Below are 12,897 nucleotides of genomic sequence, written 5' to 3'. Positions count from 1 at the left end.
AATACTTTTTCGTCACTTGACGAAAAGCGCATTGTAAGTATGAATTAACGTAGTGTAACAGCGCAGCGCTTCTGTGTTGTACGTCACACGCATCACCCAGTGAGCCTACGTGGCGACGTACAATCCAGACGCGCTGTGCTGTTACTCTACATGAATTCATTCAGACCCACACAGAAGAAAATGAATAGTTGAATAAAGTCGTTATTTTTGTTGTTGTTTTTTTGGGCACAAAAAGTATTCTCGTCGCTTGATAAACTTGTGGTTGAGCCACTGTAGTCACTTGGATTATTTTAACAATGTCTTTAATAACTTTTTTGATCCCATAGAAGCCTATGGAGGAGTGATCCAGCTCTCAGATTTCATCAAAAATATCTTAATTTGTGTTACGAAGATGAACGAAAGTCTTATTGGGTTGGAACAACATGAGGGTGAGTGATTACTGACAGAATTTTAATTTTTTGGTGAACTAACCCTTTAACATAATTACATTTGGAATAAGTATTACAGGGGCTGCGTTCAAGTTCACTTTTTTTATGCCCTTCCCTCTGTCTTGTTGTACTCTGATGTACGTCAGTGCTTACGTTGCACCGAGTGCAACTGAGTCCAACTAATGGTGGAACACATGGTCTAAATGAAACACCCTAAGCTCTTGATCAAAACCGATGGGCGGAGGGTCTGTCCGAATAAATTTCCCTTGTCCGTTTAACAAAGTTGAACACGCTTCAAAATGGTGGCAGAGACGACTCTGTTTTGAGCTTCAGGAAGTGATGCTGAACCTTTAGTTTAATTTGCGTCAGTTTGCACATCTGCTTGCTGAAGAGATGCTCAGCGCTTCGTCTGCAGCGATGCATGCTGTGGTAGTGCTAGGTTGCAAAATTCTGGGAATTTTCAAAGATGGAAACTTTCCATGGGAATTAATGGGAATTTAAGGGAATTAACAGGAATTTATGGGAATAAACGGGAATAAACTGGGAATTTTCAAAGTTGAAGGTTGGCTCTTCATAGGGAACTTAAATATAGTTGAGGAAAGTATATTTTAGCATAATCTTGACTAAAACAAACAGATGCCATTCAAATTACTTTGAAGTATGAAATTACTTCATGATTCTGCATGAAGCCGGTGCATGCAGCAGCGGAAGAGATTAACGGTGCCTACGCGGTCATTACAGCCATGTCTGACCACCTGGGTCTTGATAAAGGCAAAGTTCTAGGCAGTTTGGCAAAGTATCGAACAAAGCAAGGCATTTGGAAAGGGGATGGAATATGGCAGTCATGCCAGCATATATCTGCAGCCACCTGGTGGAAGGGACTTTGTGGATCTGAGGCCCTTGAACCTGTAGCCACCATCATCCTTCAATTCCCACCATCATCAGCAGCCTCAGAGCGCAACTGGTCCCTGTTTGGGAACACGCACACAAAGGTTCGCAACAGGCTCACAAATGTAAGAGTGGAAAAACTGGTTGGCATTCGGACAAACCTAAGGCTCTTTGAGCCTGACACAGAGCCATCCTCAACAAGGCTGGAAAGTGACACTGAAGAGGAAGACTCAGAGTTGGAAGTTGAGGAAGTGGACGTGTTGTTGGATGTTGATGAGGCCCACGAAGAGCCCACTGACTGAGCAAAACTGCATAGGATTGCTTGAAGGAAGATTTGCATGTTTAATGGGACGTTTTGAAGGGAGAGGATTTTTTTTTTTCATTTAACATTTTGAATGGGACTTTGTGGGTATTTTTGGATAGGGGTGCATTTTTGATTGAGTGGGGTTGGGGGATGAGTAATATTTAACCCAATATTCCTGTTTTTGTTCTTCCATGAAACAAGTGATTGTTCAATAAAATAATTAAAACTTGTTCTGTTCTACTTACAGATAAATCTGTTGAAATTTTGCATGGATGTTTTCTTATGACTTCTGTTTATATTTATGCTCGGATATGATACAATGATCGATTCCATTACAATTAATTCCCAGTTAGTTCCCCTAAATTCCCATTAATTCCCATAAGTGCACTTCTGCCGCTCTAGGCGAAAAACAATGGTGCCGCCCCTCTATTTGCAACGTATACCAGCAACAACACACAAAGACCAATATGCCATACATATAACGCAAAACCAGCAACAACAAAGACCAATAAGCCATAGGCCTACATATAATGCAAATAGTGCGCAACGCGAGTGTGCCCAAAATGTCAACAATATTAAAGTTTATGCAGGAGGCAATGCCTGCTGGCATTTTTCTTTAAGCAGTCAAGACAGCACTTTTCCAAATAATCACATTTCAGCTCCTCAAATTACCTCTGCAAATCTCTTTACACCACTTTCTTATGTGCGTAAAACACACACAAATGAAATGTCCGCAAGCACATTATATCATCAGCAGGTTCAGCATCTTAAACAACGACTAAAGAGCAAATAAAGCTTAACTTACCTTTCAGAAGCGCGCACGGCGGGCCTTCATCGCAGCAAAGGTCCCAAATGAACGAAAGACTCGGAAGGTAAAGTAATTATTTATGTTCCCTGTAAATTATTTTTGACTGCATTATAATGATTTCTTAATTCAGAATATGATCAACATTGCGTAGATGGATGTGATCGGGGAATTTTGCTGTTAAAAGTATAACATTAAAGCTACTTAAATTAACGAAATGACTCAAATAAAGATTCGTTCATTTTGATGAACGAGATCAAACAAGAGAGTCAGTAAAATGATCCGAACTTCCCATCACTCAGTCATGACTCATGAGAGCAGGGGGCGGGGTGGGGCAGCGGCAGCTCAGCAAATCATATAGCCTATTTTGTGAATTGTTCATTCCCGGTTGGCACACATTTTGCCGCCCTTACAAAAGTGCCGCTCTAGGCAATTGCCTAGTTCGCCTATATGGACACGCCGGCCCTGGGTACGAGGTACTTTATCTGAACGAAATACATATGCATCTTTCGCTTTTGTTCACGTGCCAGCAATTACCCCTATGTCATAAGTTGTCGACCCTTGCCCTAATCCCTTGATCACTTGGAATCTGTTATGGAACCATGCTGTTTTATCTTATTATAACTCTTCTATACAGCTTATTTGACCTAACTTAACTTACAGATCTAAACTGCTTTCCCTCAGTCATTTGAATTGTGTAGGGTGTGGGTAAATTAAGTGCGAGCACTGTTGATGTTTTGACATCCCAATCGTGTTGCACTGTGATATATGGATCTACCTGAATTGTACATATGAGTAGACTTGGGCTGCATTTAAGTCCACTTTTTTATGCCCTTCTCTTGCAATTTCCCCCCAACTCATTCACTGGGATGTACATCATGGCTTACGTTGCACTCAGTGCCCACTACTGGTGGAACTTTTGCAATGCGTTTAAATGGAACACCCTAAGCCCTTGATCAAAACCAACGGGCCGAGGGTTCTGTCCAAGGTCTTGACCAAGTTGAACGCACTTCAAAATGGTGGCGGGGATTCCCACGGGGGAAAGTGCTTAGGTACGAGTGTATGTCTAAAAGTGGACTTAAACACAGCCAATGTATGAGCTGTAATAACACTATAATGTAAAAATCACAAATTGGTGTAAATAAACTTGCATATTAATATTTTATTGTTATTTATATCTGATAAACATCTTATTTTATCATTCATTATGTTAATTACAATGTCTGCTTTGCTGTGCCGTGTTTTTTTTCCCTTTTTTTTTTTCTTGTATCACTGTTGAAAATAAACATACATATAAAAAAAGTCTGATTTCATGTGCTTTAATGTCACATTTTTGATGTGCCAATTGATTTATTTTTTTATTTTTATTTTTATTTGCATTTGCATTTGTTTATTCGTAGTTGGCAGATAATATGCCTACAATACGTGTCACCATTTAGATCACACATTGGCATATGTGTTTTGCATGCATGTTTGTGTGTATGTGTGTGTTTTACACCCTCAAATGGCAGCTGACGCACATTTTTGTATGAGCGTTCTCCTCCGCTCTGTGTTACCATAGAAACAGCTACTGTATGAGTCCTTTGTTTGGCAAAGTGTCAATGAATCATCCACTCTCTTCTGATTGGTCAGCATGTCCTAAAGTGATCCTTGCATGTCTGACAAACAAACTCTTTAATTGAGTAATCAAAACCAGCTTGGAGAGAGATTGCAAGGATATGAACACACATTTGAACACAATCCTGCTTGAGTTTACTGAGCTTTAATGGTTTTTAAAGTTTCCACATCAATTATCTCTGCTAATAGACGGTTACAGCAATATGGCAGCATGCTTATGAGCAGTATTTCCAGAGCCACAACAATAATGATTTTATTAAAAAATATAAACTTTACACAAATTACATTTTGTTGTATTACGCTTCTATTGCAAGAGAGTATTGACCCATTCACACCTAGGACAATAACTATAACGATAACTGTAACTACTGTATAGAGCTTTAATAATTATTCTAATTCTAAGTCCATATTATTCTAAGTCCACAGCACAGCTGTAAAGATAATGACACACATGAACAATATTTTTGGAATTATTTTCAAAGTGATATATATATTTATTTTTTTCAGCTAGTGAACGATAAAAACATTGACAGCCAGTCAGAATCCATCCGACTTCAAAATGCTGTTGTCATTCACATGTGTGATGTAAATGAAATGTTTTGGGTTTAAGAGACAATTAAGAGTATGAAAGTGATGCGCTACAGCCCACTTGACTCCACTTGACTTGACTTGATAAATCAGATATATGTACAATAACAATATTAGGAAAATAAATCAGATATATGTACAATAACAATATTAGGAAAAAATAACATTACAATGTCTAGAAATCCATTTCAATAGTAACGTAACGTTGGGTTTAATTAGTCTTTTAATGAGATCTGTTGTATATTTTTCGATATTTTTTCCAATATTTTTCACGTGAATAAATCCATAGATCAGCAGACTTTGCTTGTGTACCATAATGTTCTTGTGTTTAGATCTTTTGCCAAGCGTGCCAGAAGTTCTGGGTTCTAATCCGCGCTTGTATCTTTTTTTTTTTTTTTTTTTTTCTCAGTGGTTACAGTATATATTAAGCAGGGACACGTTTGTGTGCGTTTTGTGATTTCACTGGAACGAATAGAGAGTCTCCGCAACGGCGTTAAGCAATAGATTGACGATAGATAGATTGAAGGCGCGAGCAACAAGAGAATACTTTATCCGCGCCACTGATAGCAGCGGCAACGAGCACTCTGCATGATTTCAAAAACAAAACATTTTAGCGCTAGATCGTCTCTTATTTAATAACAAACTAAATTAATACTCTGCTAGTTAACTGGAGATGTTTTATTTATTTGTATTAGGTATATCCGTGCCTCAAAATGTTTAAAAAAGTGGTGGGGACAATATCGACCCTGAGAAAAAGTGGTGTCCCACCCGCATATTACGCCTATTCTCACTTTAACATCTTAAAACTTGTGACGATGAATATCTGTATTCTCTTGGGAATGTTTGTTTCAGTCTTCGGCACCAGTTGGTTTGGCTCTGCTCGCTCTCCCGCACATCCGCTTTTGAATTTTAAGTGAAGACCTTAAGCTATGATTAGTACAATGCATCTTGTTACATGGGGATAATAATTTGGAAGCCACTTAGTGAGCCAATATGTGATTGTCAGTGTCCGCAATTTTTCCATTTTTTTTTTTTTTTACAGTGCATAAACAACACAGAGCCTCACATATGAAGTATTTTTTCATAGAAAATAATTACTCTAAATACATTTTTAAGTTTTGAATAACATTGTTTACAGAAGTGCAACTTTTGACAAGTTATTATTATTTTTTTAACCTTGCAATTTGTATGATCCTGATCCTGGTACAAAGAAGTCTATTGACTAGCACAGGAGACAATTTGAGGATCTCTATAATTTTTTTGTAATACTTTTATTTGGCAATGAGCCAAACATCTAGAAATTCCATTATACTTAACAGATGATTTGTAAATATCTGTATCCAGACACACAGATTCACATTTATTTATTTATTTTTACAATACAGATTGTTTCAAAGCAGCTTTACAGAGATAACAGGAAAATAATGCAAAAAATTTTGCTTCCAGAAGAAAAATAGCGTCACTGTCCAGCTTAAGTTCAGTGATGTTTCATTTTTGTTGTAAAAAAGTTATTTAGTTCATTTATATATAAAGCCGCTCTGGAGAAAACTGTGACGTCATAGTCCAGTTCAGTTCTCATATAATGGTGTCAATGCAGGCAGATCAATATTGTTGTTGAATATTAAATTAAATGTAAAATTTAATGTCCCCAACTAAGCAAGCCAATGGCAACAAAGGTGAAAAAAGGCGAAAAAGGCGACTAAAAAGGCGAAATGGCTAGGAACCAAAACTCCATCAGGTGGCAGAATGGAGAAAAAAAACCTTGGGAGAAACCAGGCTCACTCGGGGGGCCAGTTCTCCTCTGGCCAATGAACGAACAGTGTGTGATTATGATTCAGGCAGCATTATACTGTAGGTCAGAAGTCAGATTGGATTAGAACAATCAGAATATTATCAAGTTCCGTGAAGATCGGAGTAATCACGCCGGTATGGAGACGGGTTTAAGGATCAGTGCCGATGGCTGTCGTGTCATTGAGGCCTTACAGGGGAGAGTCTAGTTGACACAATCTCTGCTGACACTTCAGGGATGCGTTGTGGTTGTGTCTAGGCGCAGGTCCTCCATCTGATCTGGATACGGCCCGGATCCGGCTGATTACACCATGCGTTGTGGTCGTGTCCAGGGATAGGTCCACCATCTGATCTTGTTACAGCCCAGATCCAGTTGATTACAGTAAACCTCGGAATAAGCAGAAAGACTAACATTAGCGTAGATGCCATTCTTCTTATGATGTAACGAGTACATTGGGTGTTATAGGACCAGCTGTAGTTTGTTTATTATGCATGCAGGGCAACCACCCAAAAGAGCATTACAATAATCTAACCTTGAGGTCATGAACGCATGAACTAACTGTTCCGCATTTTTCTTTGAAAGCATATGTTGTAATTTAGATTTTTTTTTTTAAGACGGAATAATGGCTAGAAGGTGAAGGGCCTCTATAGAGCCCTCATCTCCATCACAGTATGTATTTATGTATGTATTAATGTATGTGTATGTGACAGTGTCGAGTTATTTATAACATCTCTGCATCTAATATATTGGCAGTCCACTTCACACACACACACACACACACATAGCCTGACAGATGTGAGACCTACCTTTAAGGTAAATTAGTCCTTTTCTCTACATTTCCACCCCTTGAAGGGAAATGACAGTGGCACCTGCTTTGCTTCAATAAGTATAAACATTTCTGCCACAGAAATCACTTCACCGTCTCTCAGATAAATCACACGTCTCCCCCTGCTCTTCTGTTTAATGGCATCTCTGCTTTGACACTGTAAAAGCGAACATTAACTTGTTTCGTGTGGTCTGAAAGCGCATGAAATGGAGCTGAGCTGTAACCAATCGGGCTTTTGGAGCTGTTGCATCGGCGTTGGTTTCATGAAGACGTGCTTTAGGGCCCAAAGCCGCCCCCGTGTTCTTCAGACACGTTCATGACCAATGGGATTGACGCTTTATAAGATGGTAATGAAACACACATTTCCACACTTTATGGTGTGTATTCACAATCCCATAAGACATTACAGCCAAATGCATCAAATCACAGAGATAGGAAATGATTGGGGGTTTCTGTCTTTTGGCTAAGCACTCATATATATATATATATATATATATATATATATATATATATATATATATATATATATATATATATATATATATATATATATATATATATATATATATATATATATATATATATATATATATATATATATATATATATATATATATATATATATATATATTCGCTTGCATTCAATTCCATGGTAATATACACTGTAAAACTTTTCACTGTAAATTTACAGTAAAATACTGGCAGCTGGGTTGCCAGCCACATACTGTATTTTTACAGAACTAGTACTGTAAACAGCATTTACAGTATTGTACTGTAAAACGTTGTACTGTAAATTTACAGTAAAATACTGGCAGCTGGGTTGCCAGCCACATACTGTATTTTTACAGCACTAGTACAGTAAACAGCATTTACAGTACTCCACTGTAATTACCAAATACAGTATATACCACATAATTTTACAATATTAAACTTGTCTACAGCAATAAATTGTATAGTAGTCACACTATGAAAAAGAAAACAACATTTTCTGGGTTTTAAAACATTTATTTTGGTTAAAAACAAAGATCAGAAAATTGCCTTCTGTGAACATGTTGGCTGAATTTTTTTAAACATAAAATGCAATTTTAACACTTAACAACAAACAGGTAACACTTAGCACTTAATTAAAGGGATAATTCACCCAAAAATTTTAATTAGCTCATGATTTACTCACCCTCAAGTCATCCTAGGTCTACATGACATTCTTCTTTCAGACGAATACAATCGGAGTTCTATTAAAAAATGTCCTGGCTCTTCCAAGCTTTATAATGGCAGTGAATTGCTGTTTCTGTTTTGAAGTCCATACAAGTGCAAACAAAATCCCATTCAAAGTCTTCAAGTTTTCGCAGAAGTGAGGACACCTGTAGGCTTACAGTGTTCTTTTTTTGCACAACTTGGCCAGTTTTCTTTGAAGTTACTTGTCCTTTCTTTGTTTTTGATCCACGTTCAGGATTGATGTCAGGAAATCGTCTAAAAGGCAGAAAAGAAAGGAAAAAAAAAACAATGAAATATTATGGACTGAGTTTATATATTTTGACAAAGAGAGACAGCACAAAAGATGTGTAAATAAAAACCAGATATCGGTTTTAACGACTAAACTGTTTGGATAAAACTGAACAACATGAAAAAAAAAAATGCAATGTTGGATGTTGTGATCAATAACTGATATTTTTTCTGCCCTGGTTAAAATACATCAACTCAATGTGTCTGATTACATGTGCACTGTCAACTAACTAAACTTTTGGAAGTGGGGTTGCCAGATTTAAAGTTTTATTCTACAACTTTTAATATCATCCCCTCATCAGGTCCCATCAGAGTATCAGTGGAAAGGCAGCCATAGACTCTGTTTATATAGAGCACACATTGCCAGAATCCAGCCCAAACCTTTGTGACAGAAATAATTTAACTTTAATTGCAAGCCTTGCAATGTTTATTGCATACATGACTACATGATAATGTTAAACATGACATTTACCAGACTAAAATGCATGTTTGCACCCAAAAATGAAAATTCTGTCATTATTGCTCATCCTTAAGACTTTCGTTCATCTTCGGAACACAAATTAAGATATTTTTGATGAAATCTGGGAGGTTTCTGTCCCTCCATTGACATCAATGTCATTGCAACTGTCAAAGCCCAGAAAGGTGGTAAAAACATTGGTAAATAGTACATATAACTACAGTGGTTCAACCTTAATATTATGAAGTGACGAGAATACTTTTTGTGTGCAAAATAACCCCAAAATAACGACATTGTTGAATAATCTCTTCTTTTACATGTCATTCTCCTACACTGTTTTTTGAGGATGAGTGGGCCGGAGTGTATTAAAGGATAACTCTTGCCAAAATGCAACCTAGGGTCTTTTTGTTAATCTACCCGAGGCAAACCTTCATTTAAAAGCATAATTAGGATGGAAACGCCACTTAAGTTTGACCGTATTTTCGTTTTCGGTCAAATTGCCTTTTGAATGGGAGTGCTTGTGGCACGACTATGATAGCATCAAAAATCGCTATTTTTAAAACACTAAGAAGGCTCGACACAACATGAAACTGTGCTCTCAGTATCACCAGAGGCTCTACACATGAACTCCAGCATTGAGAACATTGTTTGTGTACACAGAGTTTACTAAAAAGAAAGATTTTGAACAACTCACGGAAACTGTGTCCGCCTGCATTTTGACAGTCAAAAATAGTCGATCTAATAACTTTATTCTAGAGCTGCTGTAAAGCCAAAACAATCTATGTTACTGTAATTTCCTATAATCACTGTAAAGCTGCTTTGAAACAATCTATATTGTTAAAAGCGCTATATAAATGAAGGTGACTTGACACTGTTTACACTACGTCAACAGCGTAGGAGAATGACGTGAAAGAGTAGAGATTGTTGAATAATGTCGTTATTTTGGGGGGTTTTGTGCACAAAAGGTATTCTCATCGCTTCATAATATTAAGGTTGCACCACTGTAGTTACATGGATTATTTAAACAATGTTTTTACTAGCTTTCTGGGCCTTGAAAGTTACAAAGACGTTTCCGTCTATGGCTGGTTCAGAAACCTCTCAGATTTCATCAAAAATATCTTCATTTGTGTTCTGAAGATGAATGAAGGTCTTACAGGTTTGGAACGACATGAGGGTGAGTAATTAATGACAGAATTTTCACTAATCCTTCAACTGAAAACAACTTGCACTGACATATCTGAAATATGTGACTGTCACTGTTTTGTCTCAAGATGCACACCAGTAATGTTTTTTTTTTTATTATTAGACATTTTTATAAAAGCTGCTTAAATACCCTAATTTTATTAAGGCCTAGACCTGTCTTAAGCTAAGCCCAGTATGGAAACCAGGGCCATATTGTTCATACCAGTAGTCAACATAATAAATACTGTCAAGACAAGTCACAATTCAGTCTAATATTTATATGAATGGCAAATATGCTAATGACTAACCTCTGAACAAACTCAAGGTGCTGCCTCTTTCTGGTACTGCAAGCTGAAGTTATAGGAGGAGGCAAACAGCGCTGCCAGGCCATGATGAAGTTAGGCTGTGATCCTTTCCACACACACCTTGACCTTCCAAACGTAATGTCCAGCACTGGTTGCTTAGAGATTGACCTGTAATTGAAAAAATAATAATAAAATGAATTAATAAATAATATTAATAATTAAAATAACTATTGTGGGTTCCACTGTGGTTCGATTTTGTTGTCTATCTATTCATAGTTCTATAAATTAAAATTTTCACCTAAAAATGTAAATTGATTAGGGTTAGAACGTTAAAACGCACTGCCATATTATTTTGCTTGTTTTAAGCATAAACTCACTAAATTTTGACATATTCTTTCAGAAAACAAGACAATTTTTACTTGACTATTAAATGCTTCTTCATGTAAGAATTTTATATATCTGGACTGGAAACAAGAAAAAAACACTAATTAAGAAAAATATATTTTGCAGTGGAGTGAGTAAATGATGGCAAGTGTAGATTGCTGGACATCAGCGATGCAAATTCCTGAAACAATTTTTAAAAAGGACAGCACAGCCATGATCAACAGAACCAAAACATAAAAAATATTACAGATTAATGAGATTTGTTGAATAATCTCTACTTATCTGCTTGAAGGATAACACCGTCTAACTTCTCTTTGAATTGTTAGTTGTAGGACCATGGCATGGCAATCAGGAATACTACATTTGAAAACAGCATTAGGAACATGGATTTTCTTGTGCTAGCAAAATTATGACAACGATTCAAAAGCACGATCACAGAACTGACAGCATTTGATAGCAGTTTTATTTTTTTTTACCACATAGACTATAACTGTAACACTACTTAAAAGTACTTACATTAGCACTGGACCGTCATCAGATTACAAAGCCTGAAACGAAAAATATATATATCAAAAGCAGGTCATGCAAATAACATGGTAGCCTATATGCTGCCTATTATGTGAAATATCGAAGTTATAACGTTAACGTTACTTGGTAAACAGGTGGAACAGAGTGAATTGTTTGCGCGGCCGCGGCAGAAAACCGCGTTCGCAAAATCAAACCAAATAAGCATTCGTGAAATCAACGTATGTTAGAAATGCGAACGCAAAAAAAAAAATATATATGTATTGGCTTACCGTATCACTCAGTTGAACAATTTTCCATCTTCTCAAACTCTAAATCCCACTAATCGTCACAGGCGCAGGTTATTCAGATGACAAATTCTTCCATCCGTCTTCATGTAAAGTTAATGTCTCCCATTTTCTGCTGCGTCACAGGCAACTAATGTTTGAAACACGAACCGAAGCTCACAAAAGCTTAAAAATTGCTCACAGATTCGCAGACACTGTTTATCTTGATAACAGGAATGATTATTCTGTTCAGTTGAATCCCGCTGACAAATCAAGTTTGCCTGTAGTAGCTACTGTCTGCTCGCGTCACATTTGAACTGAATTGAGCGCGAAAGAAATCAATCCCACAATGCAGTGCTTTTACAGTATGATACTGTATTACGAATTTATCGGGTTGAAAACAGAAATGTGCTGTATATTTACAGCTGTTCTGTAAAAGATACAGCCAAATACTGTATTATGGAAATACAGTACAATTCTGTAGGAAATTCGCTGTAAATTTACAGTAAAGTTTTACAGTGTACACCAACCTATGCTGGTAATTCAGGGCAGTCTATTCTGTTTGCTGTAAAACTTGATTTCATATTTATTCGTTTAGAGCTCAGGATCAGAGTTGTCTGTGTGTGTGTATGATATGTCCCCATAAAGATGGCAACTTGCTTCCATAAGATGCTACAAGCACTTTTCTTTTAAGTTCCAGTGATGCTGTAAGGAGAACCTTTTTTTAATTTAAAATGTCATAGGACAAGTTCCATTTATGTGCTTTTAAGACTCCAAAATGGCTTTACCCTTGTTTAAGCGAGAAACCTAAAACCAATGCGCCCAATAACATAATGATATTATATCAATACATTTATAATCTTCAAGGAACCATTTTAGCAAACTCAAGAGTCCTATACAGCCAAAATGGTTCTTGATGAGAAGTGTTCATCTAAAGAACCTTTATTTTCGAGAGTGTGTGCTGTTGTGTCTGTATATGAATGTGCCTTCTTGTTTTCCATGTTCTCTCTCTGTGTGTGTGTGTGTGTGT

General features: G+C 36.9%; 1 long non-coding RNA gene across 1 annotated transcript; it reads right to left on the bottom strand.

Moving 5' to 3' along the window:
* Positions 1 to 11,224: 11,224 nt before the first annotated feature.
* Positions 11,225 to 12,384, bottom strand: LOC311290149. Its single transcript, XR_014627335.1, has 3 exons — positions 11,874 to 12,384; positions 11,593 to 11,624; positions 11,225 to 11,433 (listed from the first exon to the last, which is right to left on the bottom strand). It is a non-coding gene; the product is annotated as an uncharacterized lncRNA (long non-coding RNA).
* Between the last annotated feature and the right edge of the window lie 513 nt (positions 12,385 to 12,897).

Source organism: Rutilus rutilus, assembly GCF_951802725.1.
Source record: "Rutilus rutilus genome assembly, chromosome: 4".
Classification (NCBI taxonomy): Eukaryota; Metazoa; Chordata; class Actinopteri; order Cypriniformes; family Leuciscidae; genus Rutilus; species Rutilus rutilus.
This window is presented reverse-complemented; position numbering and strand designations above follow the sequence as displayed.